A 23,295-nucleotide genomic window follows, 5' to 3' on the forward strand; every position below is an offset into this window, starting at 1 on the left:
AATGCTTGATTGGCAAAGATGCAACTCACACCTCACTAAATCTAACATTGGTGTTTGTAATGCAATTAAACTGCTCAAAGTGCTCTGAATTGGTGCCAAATGCAAGAGTTTGGTATTCCTGCTGCCTATGAATGACACTTTAGCATGACCTAGACACTTGTTTGCAGCATGACAGTTGCAAAGCTTAGGGTACAACGTCTGACGGATGACATGAAACCTGGTCGTCAAAAGTGGCAAAAGACAAGTATTTCATTGTCAAATCAGAAAACCATACCCGCAATGATAAAAGTATTCATAGAAGGACTCTGCCACACCACATTGTGGTCATATATTTGAAGGCCAGCAATATTAAAGATCCTACTGAAATTGACCTGAGTGACTAAATTTGTGCAAAGATAAATAAGACAGATGACTCAGGATTGCTCAAAGATGACCAAACAAGTCACTTTCTGCAAGTGCAAAAGAACGCTCAGTAAAATTGCCTCGAATAACTGAAGCTCATTTATTGTAGTTGATTGACAAATGATAATATGACCCTTCACGTTGTATGGAAAGGTACAGTTCAATATAATTGAATTTAAATGCATGGTTTGACAATTTATATGAATGGAAATGTGAATTCAATGACCTCTCAAACGGATCCAAACACATACAACCTTGTGTCGAAGATGCTGGATAAATGTTGTTGTAATGTTTTATGAAACCATTATAGCGGCAATGTGGGATAAAATCCTTCTATTAGAAGTAAGATTTTTCCAGCTCAGAAACAAGTAATGAAAAACCTGCGACCAATAAAACCAGAACAAACAAAACAAAATAGGTCTCAGGATTGCTTGGTTGGTTAAGATACGACTCAATGTTTTTGTGGCATCCATTTGTGTGGCCATAGTTGATACTGGGTGGTCATTTTTGCTTTCAATGAAATATGTTACATTTTATATAACGAAAAAAATTTATCCTTTTGCCTTGAACCCTTAATGTATTAGTCTCTAGGAAGCAATTTCAGCTAAGATATAAATTGATATTTGTTGTGGAAACCAGCTTTGCAGCAATCTTGGATTGTAAATATCAATTTTAGATTATCATGGTTGATTTTACAACAAATATAACAAAATACACCTATTCTTTGTTCCGTAAAACATGCCGAAAGACACCAAAATCAGTGGCATAGTGTATTGATATACGACTTGTTACACACTTAAACAGATATTTGGATTTTTATGCAAATTTTATGCAAATTAAGGGTTGCACATGCCAGCTAATGAAAGATATGAATTGCTTGACCCAATATACCTTGCAAAGGAGAGCAAAATGACTCCAACAGCTAGTCATTGAGCTCAGATATGACATTTTAACTTTTTTTGAGGTCGTCTTGGCAGCCATCTTGGATTTTTTATGCAAATTAAGGGTTGTAAATATTAGGCAATGGAAGATATGAATTCATTACCCCCGATTTGCCTGGCAATTAAGGAGACCACAATGACTCCAACAGCTTCTCATGGAGCTGAGATATGGCATTTTACCTGTTTTTGAGGTCATTTTGGCAGCCATCTTGGATTTTTATGCAAATTAAGGGTTGCACATGTTCGGCAATGAAAGAAATGAATTTCTTGGCCCTGTTTACCTGGCATAAGACACAAAAATCATTTTGATAACATTTCACAGAGCTGAGATATCACCATTTACATATTTGGCGGCCATCTTGGCGGCCATCTTGAATATATTAAAATGCCCAAGGGTGCCAGGGTGGCATCATGCAGATCCTGATTCAGTAGGCTTTGAAGATACAGAAACCACCGAGAACCATTGTGGGGCCGAAATTTTTGGGTTTCGTGCTTCGGCACCAGACTATTCAGAGCAAACAAAAGAATCAATATGCTGTGCAAAATGCAGAGCGGAACTGTGGTTGCGTGCACTCGAAAAGGGTAACTGACTTGAGGTGAAATTTATGGGCCAGCCAAATTCAAGAAAATCAATGAAAAGAGCACTGGCTTGGTCAGGGAGTCTCGCTCGCCATGCCGGAATATTCAACGCTGATGGCACAGGGATGCGGGCACCTGCAAAATTGGGTCTGCCAGAAGCGAAAACAGTCTGATGCGTGTCATGCAACCACTGTGGAGAGATATGGACACTTGGCGGCCAAGCGGGGATGCTGGAAGGAATCCACGCAGACTCTTCCGGAAAGCGGATATGACTACCAACTGCTGAGGGTGAAAAAAAAGTCTGATATTTGAAATCGCGAGTACCCTGCAGCGCCTGGGCTAAGGCAAATGACGTGGGAATAGGTGAACAAGCGACTGTGGGGATGAACTTGTGGCAAACGCAGTTAACTGCAGGAGAAACACCACAACTAACAACTGAGCTAAAATTTACAAAACTGCTTGCAGATAGGCAACTGTAGTCAAAATGCTCACTAGTCTGCCAAAGGTACACAATCTTCAAATAAGTAAACATCACTGTACAAATGAGTGGTAGACAAAAATTCTACTGGGTCAGGTGACTGAGAAGCAACGGAGCTGCAAGAAATGGGGAGGTGCCCATCCAGACTAGTTTCGTGTAGCCTGTGAAGGGGGATGGGGGAAGACAGGGCAAAGGAGTCAGAAGAGCAAACCATCCCCCAGATGGCTGAGGTCATTCCTTGCTGCCCCTTTGCATCTGCTCCCTGAAGTCTTTGTCATTATATGGACAATCAGCAGCAGCATGCTTCTTTTCTTGCTGCCGATAACGCAAACAGGCAGAACAAACATGTTTCTCCAAATTGCCTTCCACAATGTGATCCTCAGCTTGATTACACTTATGGGACTGAAAGGCAGAACAATATCTGGCACGACGACTTTTCTTTGATTTTGTGGCTGAGGTGGAAGTGCTCTGAGGAGGATTTCTGACAAATCGAGTGTGGAGATTGTCGAAGTCATCGTTCCACTTTAATAACCCTTGTTCTAAATACTGCAAAATTATTGAGTGATATTGCGAACCCTCTCCCAATTAGGGACAGACCATTAGATCTTGGGAGGGGGTGGTGGTCAAAAACAGAAAAAAAAAAATTTCAGAGCAGAAAGTTAGGAAAAAAAAAAATTTCAAACTAGTTTGCAAAATAAAAAAATAAATAAATAGGAAGACAAAGGCGTAAAAAAAAAATCTGCAAAAGTCTATAAAATTTTGAATTTTTTTAGATTTTACCGACAGAAAGCAACTTTCTGTATTTTTTAGTACATCCTCCTGGCACATTTGTAATTTTAATTTATACATTTAGAGTGACTGTATCCCTTATACTGGAAGTTGTAATTATCTTATCTTTTCAGGACTTTTGTATTCTGATCACTTGAAAATTATGAAATTATAGAGCCTGTTTTCTACTTGTTTCCTGCGTACAAACCAAGCAGGTACACTAGGTAAAACATTGAAACTATGGTATGGTTGTCAAGACAGAAAGTTGTATTTGCCTTTTAAGATCAAGGTAAACAGATGCAGGCCACATCAGTTTCATTTTTTCACAGCATTTTATTGCAGTGATGAATGCAAGAATGGGTGAACAAGTAGAAACACGTCAATAATGATAAAACAACATATCAAGTCATTATGTATTATTTTGCTTTTAAAAAGGCATTTTCAATTCTTTTTTCTCAAAAAACAGCCTCAAAAAACAACAGCAACACATGTTTTAACATTCAACAATACACTACGTAGAATGCCATCTATCCAACAAATCCCAACACAAAAACACACAAAAGGGTTGAACTTTGAAAGTTTCTCGATAGCAAATACTGAATAATCTGCATGAATAATCGTTTTTGTGTAGCAAATTTCCAAGAAATTGGACAACCCCTTTCAGAGAATACAGATTTTTTGACCATGAATGGCATAAATTGCCCTAAAAAGACAAATATTGAAATTTCAACACATCTATACACATCCAATCAATTTGGACATGCTGCTACAGAGAAATAGATGTTTTGATCAAAAAAGGGCAACAATTGCTCTAAAAACACAAATATGCAAATTTAACTATATTATTTAGCTTATTTTAGCTTCTCAGCTTGTCAAAATCAATTGTAAATCATGAGATATGCATGTTTGGTGGGGTGAATGTAGGCATTTCACCATGCAGTAGAAAGGGAAGCCAGGAAACCAAAATAGTCAATTTTCAAAACTATAGGAAGCTACTGAGGAGCAAGAAGACCATGTTTCAGAGGAAGATGTGTAATCCAAAAAAAATGCTCCCAAAGTGCCACCAAATAACACCATTTTTATCTCTATTTTTCAAAAGCTCCAACGGCAGGAGGGGGACACCCCCTCCTGACCTCCCCCCGCAAAAATACTCCCCAAGTGCCACCAAATAACACCATTTTAATCTCTATTTTTCAAAAGCTCCAACAGCAGCAGGGGGACACCCCCCTCCTGACCTCCCCCCCCCCCGTGACCGCTTGCGTGGCCACTTGTGGTGCTTGGCACCACATCTTTGCCCTCTTTATCTTCAGACAGCGACGAACTAAAAAAAATTATAAATCTGAAAATTTACTCTGAAAAAAAAAATTTGCACAGCTAATCTCAATTGGAAAAAAAAAATTCAGAAATAAACAATAGTAAAAAAAAATTTTCACAATTCATTGTGACCACCCCCCCTCCAAGGTCTAATGGTCCATCCCTTATACAATTGGGCGTCTGTGACAATGTCTTGCAAGTGTGACAATCTATGTAAGGTAGAGTCATCGTCCAAACCCATCCCCAAGATAATTTCGAGTTCACCAGACACTAATTGTGGTAAGGACAGCTCATCAAATGTCAAGGCTTCTGGCCTGTTGGGTTAGGGTCACGGACGAATTCGTGTGGCCAGGAATGTACTTCCGGACCCTGTCCGTTGGCTTCCTCTTGGCGCCACTTTTCATGCGTTTACCTTTAGGAATAACAATCTGCAACGGGGGTCGTCTGCTCTTGGTCGTGTGCGGTTTAGTTTTTGTCTTTTCCACTGATCTCGAACTTTTTCCGTACTTGCTGCTCGTATCATCTCTGGAAGAGCTGCTGCTTAATTCGGATCCAGAAGTGGTGGACGAACTTGCCGACAGCAAACGCTCAACCGAGTCCTGAAGAGCTGAGTCACACCTAAGGTCGGACAAAGTGGTTACCCTGGAATGAGGCTGCGCGGGCTTTTCACGTTCAGGAGTGGCTGTGATGTCACCTTTAACAATCTTCATCACTTCGGTAATTTGATGAGAAATTTCTCTTACTTGAGAAGTTACAGAGTCTAACTGCTGTTGAACTTTCGGGTCAGCTCCGGAACGCTTACCAGTAATTTTCTTGCGTGTTGTTATTTTGTAGGCTGGCTGTTTAGGAAGAACTTCTTTCGGGGCGATTGTCTCAATCTCTGCTAGTGCTAGTGTACGTGTCGTTGAACCTGCACCTCCTGCCTCGTGTTCTGTGAAGGCCTCATCCTCTGCATCAGCTCTCCAGCTTCGCCATGTTGACATGAATTAAGAAAAATATAGACTGAGGTACTGCGGCAAGCCGCAACGAAATTAGCAAAATGTCAGAGCCTAAAGGCAGTTGAATGCGTAAAAACAGCACTCTAAAAGAGCACAGAAGTTTTGCTCCCTCGGACGCCAGCAACTCCAATAACAGAGGCAGGTACTGAGCATGCACCCCAACGAAGAAGGAGAGCTCCTTAACTAGGTGTAATTAACTACAATGACACATTATTAACAAATAAGCTGCATGCAATATATGCGCCTGTGCATACAACCCTTGGCAGGTGACGTCATTGCTCTTCTCTCATTGGGCGCGTACATTGAATGCAGCTTATTCAAAATGGCCGGCGCTGGGTTGGTGTGCCCAGCCGATTTCAGGACGATTTCTCGCCAGTAGCATAGGGTAAGGTATGATTTTAGGCAAAAGAGGCCAGTCGATCGATTGTTTATGCAACCATCTGACCGTTGACCAGTTTTTATCACCGGAAACGCTCAGAGTTCGTGAATTTCGCTGATTTATGAAATCGGGCTGTGAATTACTTTCTCACCTTGACTTCCTGTCTGTGCAGCAGTGGACAACGGACCAAAGCCGGCCCAAGCCCTGCAGAGTATGGTGTTCAATCCATGCCAAAATTACTACTTTGATTTTACAACTTGACATGCAACTCCGTTTTCTATTTCACTACTCAACATGCTATTCCACTACTCCGTATCCTATTCCACAACTGTGTATGCTATTCCATTTTCTATTTCACAATTCAACATGCTCTTTCCAATTTCATTTGACAACACAACATGCCATTCCAAATCCTATTCACTACTCAACATGCTATTCCACTACTCCGTATCCAATCCGTGGCATTATTAGGCCAACCGAATTTGAATGTCGAAATCGAAGAAGGAATTCTGAAATATCGTCATATTTCTTTCTGTGATTGTCGTTTTAGAGTTGGCATTTCCAACATCGGATTTTACATGTAACGCCGTGCATTACGCGGCCAGCTTATATATGATGATGATATGAGAGAACGAAACGCGTACTAGCTCGAAATCCAGCACATATGCAATATTCGCATGAAATAAGTGAGAAGATATAAAGACCATCGCTTTGCAATATGCTAGGAATAAATCGAATATCGAAATTTGGTGTAGAACAGGAAGTTAATTCGTTTGTCAATGTTTCATTTGTAAAGGCGGAGCCTTCTTTTAAAAGGGCGCGAAGCCGTGGTTGCGTTCACTGTGTAAGTGGACACCAAATAGGCAACACGCGGGCACACGCTCCAGAAACTGCCACTTTTTGTTTTTTCCGGCCGCAACAGGGCAGAAAACTGCCAAGCAGTCAGCGCAAAGCTGCTGCCGATCGAACTCTGTGGTTAGGCCAAAAAAAAAATTGTGTGTTTCCTGTAACATGCTCTTCAGAAATAGGGTAGGTAGGTAGGAAAAAAAAATTTTTTTGGTAATTTTTTTTTCTCTGCAAAAAAGAAAATGTGAAAATTTAATACCCTTCGACAAGGGTCAAGGCATCGTCATTGTCAACACAAAAGATTACATACACGAATGCAAAAGACAATACGCAACACTCAGTATTATACACAACTAGACAGTGACGTCACAGAACAAACAGTAAACAAAGTACACGAACTATTAAACAAAATGTACGAGAACAAACACATCGACCATGATACTTATAAGTATCTCGATCCAAAAAACATAAAAATCCGTACCCCGCAGTGGTACTTATTGCCTAAAATTCACAAACCGCCGCCTGAAAACTCAACGTTTGCAGGGAGACCAATATTTAGTGGCTGCTCCAGTCCCACTAACAGAATTTCAGAATTCCTGGATTACTTCATAAAACCACTGGTCCAGCAACAACCGTCAAATATAAAAGACACAACAAACTTCATACAAGAAATAGAAAAAACAAATTTCCCCCAACATGCATTTCTTGTAACACTCGACGTGGTATCGATGGACACAAACACAATTCACGACGAGGCTAGTCATTGAAACATTAAACTCACAAACCTCGCTTCAAACAAATTACGGCATCAAAAAACCACCCACGGAAGACTTAATAGAAATGCTTTCACTAATTCTAAAACACAACAGTTTTGAATTTAACAAGCAATATTTCCGCCAAACCCGCGGCTGCAGCATGGGATCGAATGCCTCGCCAGAGATAGCAGACATTGCTTTTCATGAACTTGAAAGAAAATAATAGTAAACAGCCACAACAACATTCACTTCTGGAAAAGATTCAGAGATGATATCTTTGTAATCTTTCTGGGAACACAAACCGAACTCACTAACTTCATTCAAAAAATCCACACAATGCACCCAACGTTTAAGTTTTCATACGAAAACTCAACACAAGAAATTACATTCCTAGATGTAGTAGTTTTCAAAGGTGCAAGATACCACAAAGAAAATATCCTTGCCATCAAAACACATACTAAACCAACAGACACATTCCAATTTCTACATAGAGAATCGTGTCATCCGACAGCAACATTCAGTTAATGGCTTTATCAAAGGTGAAATCCTTAGATACGCTCGCACTTGAAACAACAATGACGACTTTACTAAAAAAGTCGCTTTCTTTAGAAACAAACTACTCGACAGAGAATACAACAACAATGAAATCACGAATATAACAGAAAAAATAACCACAGTATTCGTAATACACAAACAAACTGTACAAGTACAGATAAAGAAGCAACAAACAAACTCATCTTCAGTACAACATACAGCCCTTACATAAAAACAAAAGATCTTAAGGGAAGTCTTTTGAAACATTTGGCTGAACTAGAGAAGGACTCAACACTAAGGATCTATTCCCAGAATCACCAATCATTGCTTATAAGAGAAACAAAAACCTAAAAGACACACTAGTCAAAACAAAATGAAGTAAAGAAACAAACAAACAAACAACCAGACCACCAAACGGACTCACAACGAGACCCAAACATTGATATTCTTGCCTCGCTATTCGAAGAGCAAGACCACTAAAATACATTAAAATAAATTTTCACAAACACAAACTAACGAAAGAATCTACATTGCGACTGATGAGAAACCAAATTCGGGTTTCGAAACGCAAGCGTCAAAGGGCCACTCATCAACTTTGTAACACCATAGGTCCGGCTGCGTCTCGCCATAAGCTTTCCCCACACAAACAAAACGTTACATTACCGTACACACTAATCAGGCGAAACAAACATTTTCATTAACACAAAAAATCGGATAAAAATGTAGGAACTCATTTTTGAAACGAATCAAACACACACTCGACACAAAAACATTTTGGATAGTTAGGTGGGGAGCCTCTTTCACACTTTTACAATCGCCATAAGCTTTCCCCACACAAACAAAACATTACCGTACACACTAATCCAACTTCCCTACAAATATCCGAGGTGAAACAAACATTTTCATTAACACAAAAAATCGGATAAGAATATAGGAACACATTTTTGAAACGAATTAAACACAAATTCGACACAAAAACATTTGGATAGTTAGGTGGGAGCCTCTCACACTTTTTACATTTTTTCTTGAACGTGATCGCATTTCTCACATGTTACGGAAAACACGCTTGCAAAAGCAGTCGCTATTGTTGTTTAATGACGTCATGATATCACGCGTGATTTAAAACTTTTCCCAGCCAATCTCGCGGGATTTGTTTTCAAGGTCCAAAAAAAAGTTTAGGGTCGGGGGGTTTGAACTAGGGGTAGGTCGGGTTACCGGAAACACAATTTTTTTTTTAGGCCTTATTTCAAATTCTAGCGCGACTGGAAGATGTTTTTAGGAAATTCGAGCGTTGGTGTTGGGGAATCAATGACCATTGGCGATTTGAACGGACTGTCAATCAAACGCTAACCTTGTATAAACTCTGTTTGCAGGATTAGCAAAAGAAGCCAAAAGGTTGAGATCAGTTTGTGTAATTAATGGTATAGAAATCAAACATCATACTGGCCAAGTGTTTGACTGGGAAGAGAACTCCACTAATGCGAGAACCTGGGATTGAAAATTGCGGCTTTAATGTTGACCTTGACCTGGCGTCGCAAGTCGGACGGCTATGCCAAACATAATAAGTTTCACATTAAATGAAAGTTTCAGTCAGGCATATTTAATTACAAAAGAGTTATTCTGCGTTGTTTCCGAAACAGACGGCACATGGTCACCATGCTCTCCCCCCCCCCCCAATCCCAATAGAGCTGTTATTGAGTTGCGTTTGCCAGAGTGGACAAAGTTTCAGGGTACCTACTTTTCGGCTAGATGCGTTCCTTATTCAGAATAAAATAATTGATGGGGGTTTATAAACACGTAATTAATTTGCAGTTCTTCTACAGCTCGATATCTTTTCTTACTTTCTTTTTTCATTTTTCCCGGGATCAACTTGAAGAAGTGCCTTTATGTAACTATCATCGACTGACAGCCGGTCTAGATCCATAGCTGTCCTTGTGCCAGACTTTCAGATCAGCCTCAGGCTGAGTTAACAGCGGCTCAGCATAGACACTAACTTTGCAGTTTTATCAGAAAGTATCACAAGGGCAGGAAGGAGCGCGCTTTTTACATGTAGACACCAGCTATTGAGGAAACCGTTGACAGTATAGGCGCGGATGGATGTTTTGTCTAAAATGTATCAGTCTCAGTGAGACGGGATTATCACTAAAAATGTAACATTGTCGGGTCCAAACCAATATCGAAAATCGCATATCCGAAATAAGGGGCAGTGTATCAAATTGCAATATTCGATTTTGTTTCACGCATAAGACAGAACACGTCGCACAAGAGCAACTACTTCATGCGCAATATTGCTAGTCAACACTCGTAAATATCAATTTAAAGCCGATTCCACACAAATGTTTTTCTCTTTCAAAACTAGAAAGATGCCTGGCCGCCAAATGTATCACGCACCTCGCGCAATTTAAATTTTCGAATTCGTTCACAAAATCGCAGCGGTTAATGTAAAATTAGCTTGTAAACGTCATTTCCTTGGGTCTGAAATCTGTGACAAAATGCAATTTAGACATAATTTATCATGTCTTTCTCTGATTTCCACATCGAAATATGGTTGGCCTAATAATGCCACGGATTGCTGTGGAATAGGATACGGAGTAGTGGAATAGCATGTTGAGTTGTGAAATAGGATTTGCAATGGCATGTTGTGTTGTGAAATGAAATTGGAAAGAGCATGTTGAATTGTGAAATAGAAAATGGAATAGCATACACAGTTGTGGAATAGGATACGGAGTAGTGGAATAGCATGTTGAGTAGTGAAATAGGATTTGCAATGGCATGTTGTGTTGTGAAATGAATTGGAAAGAGCATGTTGAATTGTGAAATAGAAAATGGAATAACATACACAGTTGTGGAATAGGATACGGAGTAGTGGAATAGCATGTTGAGTAGTGGATAGGATTTGCAATGGCATGTTGTGTTGTGAAATGAAATTGGAAAGAGCATGTTGAATTGTGAAATAGAAAATGGAATAGCATACACAGTTGTGGAATAGGATACGGAGTAGTGGAATAGCATGTTGAGTAGTGAAATAGGATTTGCAATGGCATGTTGTGTTGTGAAATGAAATTGGAAAGAGCATGTTGAATTGTGAAATAGAAAATGGAATAACATACACAGTGTGGAATAGGATACGAGTAGTGGAATAGCATGTTGAGTAGTGGAATAGGATTTGCAATGGCATGTTGTGTTGTGAAATGAAATTGGAAAGAGCATGTTGAATTGTGAAATAGAAAATGGAATAGCATACACAGTTGTGGAATAGAATCCGTGGCATTTTTAGGCCAACCGAATTTGAATATCGAAATCGAAGATGGAATTCTGAAATATCGTCATATTAAATCCGTGGCATTATTAGGCCAACCATATTTCGATGTTGAAATCAGAGAAAGACATATTAATTATGTCTAAATTGCATTTTGTCACAGATTTCAGACCCAAGGAAATGACGTTTACAAGCTAATTTACATAAACTGCTGCGATTTTGTGAACGAATTCGCAAATTTATATTGCGCGAGGTGCGCGATACATTTTACGGCCAGGCATTTTGCTAGTTTGGAAAGAGAAAAAACATTTGTGTGGAATCGGCTTTAAATTGATATTTACGAGTGTTGACTCGCAATATTGCGCATGAACTAGTTGCTCTTGTGTGACGTGTTCTGTCTTATGCATGAAACAAAATCGAATATTGCAATTTGATACACTGCTCCTTATTTCGGATATACGATTTTCGATATTGGTTTGGACCCGACAATGTTACATTTTTAGTGATAATCCCGTCTCACTGAGACTGATACATTTTAGACAAAACATCCATCCGTGCCTATACTGTCGACGGTTTCCTCAATAGCTGGTGTCTACATGTAAAAAGCGCGCTCCTTCCTGCCCTTGTGATACTTTCTGATAAAACTGCAAAGTTAGTGTCTATGCTGAGCCGCTGTTTACTCAGCCTGAGGCTGATCTGAAAGTCTGGCACAAGGACAGCTATGGATCTAGAACGGCTGTCAGTCGATGATAGTTACATAAAGGCACTTCTTCAAGTTGATACCGAGAAAAGTGAAAAAGAAAGTAAGAAAAGATATCGAGCTGTGAAACTTATTATGTTTGGCATAGCCGTCCGACTTGCGACGCCAGGTCAAGGTCAACATTAAAGCCGCGATTTTCAATCCCAGGTTCTCGCATTAGTGGAGTTCTCCTCCCAGTCAAACACTTGGCCAGTATGATGTTTGATTTCTATACCATTAATTACACAAACTGATCTCAACCTTTTGGCTTCTTTTGCTAATCCTGCAAACAGAGTTTATACAAGGTTAGCGTTTGATTGACAGTCCGTTCAAATCGCCAATGGTCATTGATTCCCCAACACCAACGCTCGAATTTCCTAAAAATCATCTTCCAGTCGCGTTAGAATTTGAATATAACCACAGAGTTCGATCGGCAGCAGCTTCGCGCTGACTGCTTGGCAGTTTTCTGCCCTGTTGCGGCCGGAAAAAACTAAAAAGTGGCAGTTTCTGGAGCGTGTGCCCGCGTGTTGCCTATTTGGTGTCCACTTACACAGTGAACGCAACCACGGCTTCGCGCCCTTTTAAAAGGAGGCTCCGCCTTTACAAATGAAACATTGACAAACGAATTAACTTCCTGTTCTACACCAAATTTCGATATTCGATTTATTCTTAGCATATTACAAAGCGATGGTCTTTACATCTTCTCACTTATTTCGTGCGAACATTGCATATGTGCTGGATTTCGAGCTAATACGCGTTTCGTTCTCTAATATCATCATCATATATAAGCTGGCCGCGTAATGCACGGCGTTACATGTAAAATCCGATGTTGGAAATGCCAACTCTAAAACGACAATCACAGAAAGAAATATGACGATATTTCAGAATTCCTTCTTCGATTTCGACATTCAAATTCGGTTGGCCTAATAATGCCACGGATTATATTCTTTTCTGTGATTGTCGTTTTAGAGTTGGCATTTCCAACATCGGATTTTACATGTAACGCCGTGCATTACGCGGCCAGCTTATATATGATGATGATATTAGAGAACGAAACGCGTATAAGCTCGAAATCCAGCACATATGCAATGTTCGCACGAAACAAGTGAGAATATGTAAGGACCATCGCTTTGCAATATGCTAGGAATAAATCGAATATCGAAATTTGGTGTAGAACAGGAAGTTAATTCGTTTGTCAATGTTTCATTTGTAAAGGCGGAGCCTCCTTTTAAAAGGGCGCGAAGCCGTGGTTGCGTTCACTGTGTAAGTGGACACCAAATAGGCAACACGCGGGCACACGCTCCAGAAACTGCCACTTTTTAGTTTTTTCCGGCCGCAACAGGGCAGAAAACTGCCAAGCAGTCAGCGCGAAGCTGCTGCCGATCGAACTGTGCGGTTACATTCAAATTCTAACGCGACTGGAAGACGATTTTTTTAGGAAATTCGAGCGTTGGTGGTGGGGAATCAATGACCGTTGGCGATTTGAACCGGCCTTTAATCAAACTCTCGTGTAAACAGTGTAAACTCTGTTTGCAGGATTAGCAAAAGGAGCCAAAAGGTGAGATCAGTTAAGTAATTAATGTTATAGAAATCAAACATCATACTGGCCAAGTGTTTGACTGGGAGGAGAACTCCACTAATGCGAGAACCTGGGATTGAAAATTGCGTCTCTAATGTTGACCTTGACCTGGCGTCACAAGTCGGACGGCCATGCCAAACATAATAAGTTTTACATTAAATGTGAACGTTCCATTCAGGCATTTTTAATTACAAACGAGTTACTCTGCTTTGTTTCCAAAACAAACGGCTCATGGTCACCATGCTCCCCCATCCCAATAGAGCTGTTATTGAGTTGCGTGTGCCAGAGAGGACAAAGTTTCAGGGTAACTGCTTTGCGGCTAGATGCGTTCCTTATTCAGAATAAAATAATTAATTGATGGGGGTTGATAAACACGAAATTGATTTGTAGTTCTCTACAGCTCGATGTCTTTTCCTAATATCTTTTTTCACATTTCCCGGGATCAAGAAGTGCCTTTATGTAACTGTCATCGACTGGCCGTTCTAGATCCATAGCTGTCCTTGTGCCAGACTTTCAAAATCAGCCTCAGGCTGAGTAAACAGCGGCTCAGCATAGACACTAACTTTGCAGTTTTATCAGAAAGTATCACAAGACAGGAAGGAGCGCCCGGGGGGGTAACTCCATAGATGGCTATACGGGGAGGGTCCGCGCGAAAGGGGTTGTTTTTTTGCACTGTTTGGTATCAGAAAGGGTATACTTTTCACGAGGTGTTGGTATGAGAAAGGGTCCGGTTTTAAGCACAAACTGACATTTGTTAAAAAATCGTGGCTGTCAACACTGGAAACCCATGTATCTATATCCCAGATCTACCATCAATATTTCCGATCTGTCGGTTTGACTGTTGATACCCCTGGTACGCAAGGCGAGTGAGTCGTATCTGTATACGTATGGTATTGTATGGTATCAGATAGCTGTGGAAACGCAGCTATCTGTTGGCGTTGTAGCGTGAGTTGCTATGCGGGTCAAAGGTCAACCCCGCCACTCACATAGCAACTCACGCTACCCCGCCAAGAGATAGCTGTGTTTCCACAACTAGGTATCAGAAAGGGTAGGGTTTTTTTTTGCTCAAAACTGGTATCACAACAGTTTGGGTTTCCATGTTCGTGCGGAGCCCCCCCGTACTATTAGCAATGGAGTTACCCCCCCCCCCCCGGGAAGGAGCGCGCTTTTTACATGTAGACACCAGCTATTGAGGAAACCGTAGACAGTATGGGCGCGGATGGATGTTTTGTCTAAAATGTATCAGTCTCAGTGAGACGGGATTATCACTAAAAATGTAACATTGTCGGGTCCAAACCAATATCGAAAATCGCATATCCGAAATAAGGGGCAGTGTATCAAATTGCAATATTCGATTTTGTTTCACGCATAAGACAGAACAAGTCGCACAAGAGCAACTACTTCATGCGCAATATTGCTAGTCAACACTCGTAAATATCAATTTAAAGCCGATTCCACACAAATGTTTTCCTCTTTCAAAACTAGAAAGATGCCTGGCCGCCAATGTATTGCGCACCTTGCGCAATTTAAATTTTCGAATTCGTTCACAAAATCGCAGCGGTTTATGTAAAATTAGCTTGTAAACGTCATTTCCTTGCGTCTGAAATCTGTGACAAAATGCAATTTAGACATAATTTATCATGTCTTTCTCTGATTTCCACATCGAAATATGGTTGGCCTAATAATGCCACGGATTGCCACGAATTGGGTATGCTATTCCATTTTCTATTTCACAATTCAACATGCTCTTTCGAATTTCATTTCACAACACAACATGCCATTGCAAATCCTATTCCACAACTCTACATCCTATTCCACTACTCCGTATCCTATTCCACAACTGTGTATGCTATTCCATTTTCTATTTCACAATTCAACATGCTCTTTCCAATTTCATTTCACAACACAACATGCCATTGCAAATCCTATTTCACAACTCAACATGCTCTTTCGAATTTCATTTGACAACACATCATGGCATTCCAAATCCTATTTCACAACTCAACATGCTCTTTCGAATTTCATTTGACAACACATCATGCCATTCCAAATCCTATTTCACAATCCCATTCTAAACCTAGCTCTGCGGAGCAGGGCATTGTTACTGGCTATCGAACAAGATTCAAAATGGCGGACGCGAAATGGTCCCCTCGCACAGAGAGAGAAATGCGAACTTTGCACAAGTCTAAAACGCAGCTTAACAAATTGTGTATCTAAACAAGATGAGCGTGCTCGAAAACTAGGATCGATCACGATTTTAAATTAAAAATTGGCTGTTTTTGGAAAAGAAACTGCGCGCTGCAATCAGCAGTTTTGTCTATGGTGCACCGTGCGTGGGAGGCTTATCGTGAAAGACCGAGATTTACTATATCATGGCGTCTGATACGGATATGGTCCCATCGCAGAGATGAAAGTGGGCTTTGTGTAAGTTCAAAAGCACAGCTTAGCTCATCGTGCATCTAAACAAGTTGAGCGTGCTCAAAATAGGAGATCGATCATGATTTTGGGTGAAAAAACCGATTTTTTTTCGGTGGAGAAACTGCGCGTTGCAACCAGTGGTTGGTTTTGCCTATGGCGGTCAGCAGGGCTGTGGAGGGAGGCCTTTAGCCGGCAAGGGTGGACCATTGGGGAGTGGAAAATTTTCTAAAAAAAAATTCCCCGCAAATTTCAATAAAAAAATCAGCCAAAGAAACTTCAGAAAACAGATGACGCACTTAGGTAAAAGAAAAAAAATCCGTCAAAAGTTACTTTCTGAAACACATTTTTATTTTCGTCTGCATCAGATATACTATGATTCTTTGGCCAAGAAAGGGGGGGGAGGGGAGATCTGAAGGGTATAATCTGTTTTAATTTCAGCTGAGCGAACTAACCCGTCGTTGCCAGCGTTTAGTTTCTGTACAATGGCTAATTTCCATTGCGCACGTTTCTTCTGACTGTCATGTATGAGTACGACGTCTCCGACTTTAATTTCATTCGTAGTGGAGCCCCTCACGTAATTAAAGTCTCGTTCCTTCAGTGCGGTCAAGTATTCGTTACTCCAACGAGCGTGAAATTGCTCTAAAAGTCTTGAAAGACGATGAGATCTCTTTTCCAAGACGGTTTGCGACATGTAGTTTGGATCGCGTAGTTCGTCGACGTTGATATCGTCGTACGGTAAAGTGGTAATTGTTCGGCCGACGATGAGTTGCGACGGAGTTAGAGGTAGGGGTTCGTTGCAGTCGCCGTACACGTAAGTCAGTGGCCGATCGTTAATTACTGCTTCGATCTCTGTGAGTATTATTTTCAGCTCATCTTCATATATGAAAGCTCGTCGGAGTAACTTCTTTAGGCATAATATTGTAATGCCAATCAACCGTTCCACCCCCACGCCCCAAACCAGGTGGCTCGCTTTGGTATGAAGTCCCACTGGACGAGGTGGTTCACGAGAAATGCCCTCACAGATGACGAGATCATGATTTCGTGAATTTCCTTCGCTGCTGCATGATATGTTGATGCGTTGTCACTCAAATGAAATTCGAAAGAGCATGTTGAGTTGTGAAATAGGATTTGGAATGACATGTTGTGTTGTGAAATGAAATTCGAAAGAGCATGTTGAGTTGTGAAATAGGATTTGGAATGCCATGATGTGTTGTCAAATGAAATTCGAAAGAGCATGTTGAGTTGTGAAATAGGATTTGCAATGGCATGTTGTGTTGTGAAATGAATTGGAAAGAGCATGTTGAATTGTGAAATAGAAAATGGAATAGCATACACAGTTGTGGAATAGGATACGGAGTAGTGGAATAGCATGTTGAGTAGTGAAATAGGATTTGCAATGGCATGTTGTGTTGTGAAATGAAATTCGAAAGAGCATGTTGAATTGTGAAATAGAAAATGGAATAGCATACACAGTTGTGGAATAGATACGGAGTAGTGGAATAGCATGCTGAGTAGTGAAATAGAAAACGGAGTTGCATGTCAAGTTGTAAAATCAAAGTAGTAATTTTGGCATGGATTGGACACCATATGCAGAGCTCTACAGCCGCTCGGTTAAGCTAGCCGACATGTACAGTAGTATCACGTACCGTTATTCTTTAATAAATAATGAAGTCATGTAGACATTCTACACATTGATGATTATGCAGTGCGTTCGCCGGGCCCGAGCCAGGCAGCCATAGGTACAATGCCAGTCAACGTGTAGGCCTATAGGCCTACACTAATATCGCGTAGGGTGATTCTTTTATTGAATAATCATTTTCAATATAGACATTCTACATATTAAATACGATTATTATCCCAGCAATGTGCCAAGCGCCTGTGATATCAACACAATAAATCAAAACTCTCCACACAATATGATGTGACGTCAGAATTAAACGAAGAATACAGTGTCCAGGTTTACTGTAACTTGGGAGACTGACATCTCAAACTGTTATAGTTTTCCTATTACGGATGCATTAATTTTGTTATTTTATGGCAAAAATCTTTTGCCCCTGTTCTCCTTCAATGATTTAACGGCTGCATTACTAATTAGTTCCAGAGACCAGCTCTGGAACTGTTAGTTTTTGCTCACTTTCCTTCTTTCTTTCTTTCTTTCTTTCTTTCTTTCTTTCTTTCTTTCTTTCCGGTATTACTATCATAGAACATGCTATACACAAATTTTACCTTAATTACCCAGAATGCATTGCGACACGCTTATGACGTCATCGCTCAGCTCGGACGGGTTTTACGGGCATTTCTTGTGTGTTTATTTATTTATTTTTTATTCTGCATTGCTCGACTATCATATTGCGTTCAGCTATTAATAATTCTAGCTTTCTTTCGCCTTGTTTTTTGTTGCTTTTCGATTTTATTTTTCTCTAAATACTCGCCGTACGTGGCGCTATACTGTTTCGCCCGAACGTAACCATGGCGGCGCATAAGATGGCTTCGCTCGCATAGAGAGAGAAAATTAGGCTTTCCCTAAGTTTACAAGCGCGGCTGGGTACATCGTGTACCTAGGCGAGGTGGGTGTGCTCAAAATCGGCTGTTTTGGCGGAGAAACTGCCCGCCGTATTTCTGAGGAGCCACCAGCGGTTTTTCCTATATCAGTCTGCGAGGCCGTTTAACGCCGGTAACACACAGCCCTGTCACCGCACCGGCGCAGGTGATCTGCGACCTACCCTACCTGCGATCTACTCTTCCACTCATGAATAATTAATTAGATTTATGCAAATATTGCTACTTATGCATGACAGCGAGTTCTATTCAGACTACACTGCCTATTTCAAAGTGGAGTCTGGTAAATACGAAAATGTAATGGGAGAAAGGTGGTTTTTACGATCACTCAATCACAGAGAGGTTATGCTTACGGATGTGATGAACTTCTTGTCCATGTTTAGTAACCTTTCCAATGTTAGAAAGGAGAAGAATTCTATTATTTTAGGCCGCCGTGGCGCCTGTCAATAGACAGAATCCGGCTATTGACAGGCGCCTGTCAACAGACAAAAGTTGGCTATTGACACGCGGGAGGTTTTTCGTCAAAATTCACCATATTTAAGCCTAATAAACTGTCCAATGCTTGTTAGAATGCTTGATAAAGCCTTTGTACACTCAATTATGGACAAAGTCGCTGCAATCTTATGTAATTGTAGACTTTACCGTGTACGATACGTTGCACCAACGCCGCGCCTGTCAATAGCCAGGATGTGGCTATTGACACGCGGGAGATTTTTCGCCAAAATACACCATATTTAAGCCTAATAAACTGTCCAATGCTTGTTAGAATGCTTGATAAAGCCTTTTTACACTCAATTATGAATAAAGTCGTAATTTTGAGTAATTGTAGAAGTTTACCGCGTACGATTGCACCTTGCAACGCCGCGCCTGTCAATAGGCTATTGACATGCGGGACTCGCTGTCCAATTTTAATGGATTTTTTATCGAAACATATATAGATGGCAATTGGAGTATAGATGGCAATGGGAGTATAGATGGCAATGGGAAAATAGATGACCTGCATAAGAGACGACGTCAAAAGTTCAAAATTTCTGACCCAACACCCAAACGCCCACCTCCATTGAACCTTAATTAATCAGAGGTTCCCATTTAATCTTCACTGTGATAATTCCAATCATACTTAAAACATTACCAGGACGGAAAGTTGCAAATAACGACAATGTTCTAATGAAAAAAAACCCATTTATTTCTGTTAAAAAGCTCATCAGTAAGATAAGTCCCTGTAATATAAGCAGGTAAATATAAGCTTATAAATGTCTTTCAGACAAATCAAACAAGAATATCGTTTTTGCAGGATGAAACTTTTTTGGGTTAAACCCCCTCACCACAAAACCCTCCCCGCCCCAAACTTAAAGAATTCGGATTTTTATCTTTTGACGTGGTCTCGAAGGGAAGTGTTATGGTTACCAGCTCAAGCTATACCTGCGAACTACACTCCCCGGCCCGGCGACCATTAACACTGGCTGCACTGAAGAGCTGTGACCCCGGGGCTGTGACGCCTGTGACTATTATGTCGTGAGGTTTTTGGCATCGATAACCAACCCCTTATTATTGTTTAAGAATGGCTTAGTATTGACTGGAGTCTATAAATTAAACGAAATCAGCAAATGAATTTGGGAAGCGTAGATCACAAGGGAAGTATAGATCGCAGAGGTATCGGCCAGGTAAACTTCCTGCGACCATTAACACTGCATGTCTTCTCCGCGGCGATGGATGTGAATTTTATGTTGCAGGGTTTGTGGTATCGAAAATTATTTGATCCTGTGTAATTGTTTTCGAACGTTTAGTATTAAGTTTGAATTATCAATCGAACGAAACAATTAAATGCTTCTGGGAAGCGTTGATCGCAAAGGGAAGTATAGATCGCAGGGGAAGTATAGATCGCAGAATTACCTGCGAGCTATACTTCCTGCAATCAACAATGGCTGCCATTGTGGTGATACTACTTAGTGAATCGTATGTTGCGATCTTTGTGGCATCGAGATCGATCAACGGTCACGGATAAATTGTTTTGGTGTGATTTAGTATTAATCGAATTTATAAATTGAACGGTAATAATAAAATACGTTGGAGAAGCGTACATAGCAAAGGGAAGTAGAGATCGCAGAGATACCTGCGAGCTAAACTTCCTGACACTACAATGGATCCCGGATAATTGTTTTGGTATGACTTGATATTACATCGAATTTATCAACTGAATAGTAATAATAAGATAGGTTGGAGAAGCATAGATAGCGGAGGGAAGTATAGATCGCAAGGGAGGTATAGATCGCAGAGCAGAGTCACCTGCGAGCTATACTTCCTGCGATCAACACTGGCTGCTATTGTGATGATAACAGTGAATCGTATTTTGCGAGGTTTGTGCCATCGACATCGATAATCGGTCCCAGATAATTGTTTTAGTGTGATTTAGTTTTACATCGAATTTATCAACTGATTAGTAATAATAAAATACGTTTGAGAAGCCTACAGAGGTAAAGGGAAGTATAGATCGCAAGGGAAGTATAGATTGCAGAGTCAACTGCGAGCTATACTTCCTGCGATCAACACTGGCTGCCATGTGCATGCCATTGTGGTGATGCCAACTAATCGTATATTGCGAGGCTTGTTGCATAGGCAATCGATCCCGGATAATTGTTTAGGTCTGATTTAATATTACATCGTTATCAACTGAATAGTAATAATAAAATAGGTTGGAGAAGCATAGATAGCAAAGGGAAGCGTTGATCACAAGGGAAGGATAGATCGCAGAGTAACCTGCGAGCTATACTTCCTGCGATCAACACTGGCTGCTATTGTGGTGATGCTAGTGAATCGTATTTTGCGAGGTTTGTGCCATCAACATCGATCAACGATCCCGGATAATTGTTTTAGTATGATTTAATATTAACTTGAGTTTATAAATTGAACTGTAATGATATAGTACGTTTGAGAAGCGTAGGTGGCAGAGAGAAGTATAGATGGGGGGGGGTCGCAAGGGAAGTATAGATCGCAGAGTTGAGCTATACTCTCTGCGATCACCACCGGCTGCCATTGTGGTGATGCCAGTGAATCGTATCTTGCGAAGCTTGTGACATCGATAATCGGTCCTGGATAATTGTATTTTGTATGATTTAATATTACATCAAATTTATCAATTGAACGGTAAAAATAAAATATATTTGAGAAGCGTAGCTCGCAGAGGGAAGTATTGATCCCAGTCACCTGCGTCTAAGATTATGATCATTGTTCCGCGATCAGACCGACACTGCCTTTAGATAGGCCGACTTCATTTATTAAAGTTAGATGTTGCGACATTCGCGGTACGTATCGAGGTGTGGCAGTTAGCTTGTGGCAATTCTTCTGTGAACCGAAAGAACAGATATGCGTGCTGTAAAGTAATTTGTTGGAGTGGCGTAGAAGGGAAGTATTGATCGCAGGTGTGTTTGACAGAAAACCATGCGATCTACCCAACTCTATCTTGTAGTAATTTGATCTATACTTGTAGGCCTACCGATTGGATGAATATTTTATTTATTTGATTTATTAAAGGATGGATGTGTCGATTATGCTTACATCTTCAACTTTGTCAGGACATTATTTATTCCGTCATGAGTTTCTTACGTTCACATCGCAAGTAATTACAACCATCTCACCATGGCTAATTTCTTACACCAAATAGTAAACAATACACATGATAAAACATGAATATTAATAATGCCGAAATAATACACAATCAAACCATACCACATGTACGAAACATTAAAATACACTAATGAGAATTGTGGAGCAACCTTCCTCTATTTTACTCAGACATTAGTATAGAGTTTTTGACACAATGCAAGGAAGTGATGATGGCTAGATGAAATTTTCAAATATCCCATTTTGAAGGTTTGCAGTCGTCATAACAAAATTACTGGCTGCAAACAGATTACAGCGAAACAGTGATTAGCGAAAAGCACGCAAAGTTTGCCGAATTTGTAGTTTGCTCCTAACGACGCTCGCGCTCGCTATAAGGATCTGAAGTAGAAAATGAAATATAAATCAGCTGAAGACCTCCACCGGGGGCCTCAATTACATCATGCACCGTAAACGGACCGAATGTACGGCTACATTTGGTTGAAAATCTGCAATCGTGGAGCGTAGATCGCAAGGCATTGCTCGCAAGTCAGCATAGATCGCAGTTTTTACCTGCGATCTATTCACCCATCTTTCACGGGCGCACAGGAAATTTGCATAAAACTACATTTTTGCATAAACCTAATTAATTATTCATGAGTGGAAGAGTAGATCGCAGGTAGGGTAGGTCGCAGATCACCGGCATGCGTTGGCTGCACGTTAAAGCAGCTCAACTTTCCAAGATCAAACGGTCAGTATCTCTTGAAAACAGCGACATTGCAATGAAAATTGTTTTAGTGTGTGCTTTTAATCAAATGAAAATGCATGTGGCCTCGGTTTTCAATTTCAACGGCCTAGGTCCGATGTTTCCTCTCGTCTGATCATCGTCGTAATCACGCGCCTCTTTACGGCAACAACTCAGCGCTACCCGTCAAGCGATTGATTTTTGCGTAGGTCAGCGGAGCGAAATTATTGCTCTGGCTCGCGAGAATGTCGTCTGATATACATTTCCGTGCGTTGTCGCCTCCGTATGTATCTATTGCGTTTTTTACCGTACATGTAGGCATTTGTAATCTGTGGACTGCCTTGCTTTTAGTTGTATATGGTGTTTACTGCTAGCAGCCCTAACTATGTAGGCCTACGTGCTTGA

Source organism: Ptychodera flava, chromosome 6 (assembly GCF_041260155.1).
Source record: "Ptychodera flava strain L36383 chromosome 6, AS_Pfla_20210202, whole genome shotgun sequence".
Classification (NCBI taxonomy): Eukaryota; Metazoa; Hemichordata; class Enteropneusta; family Ptychoderidae; genus Ptychodera; species Ptychodera flava.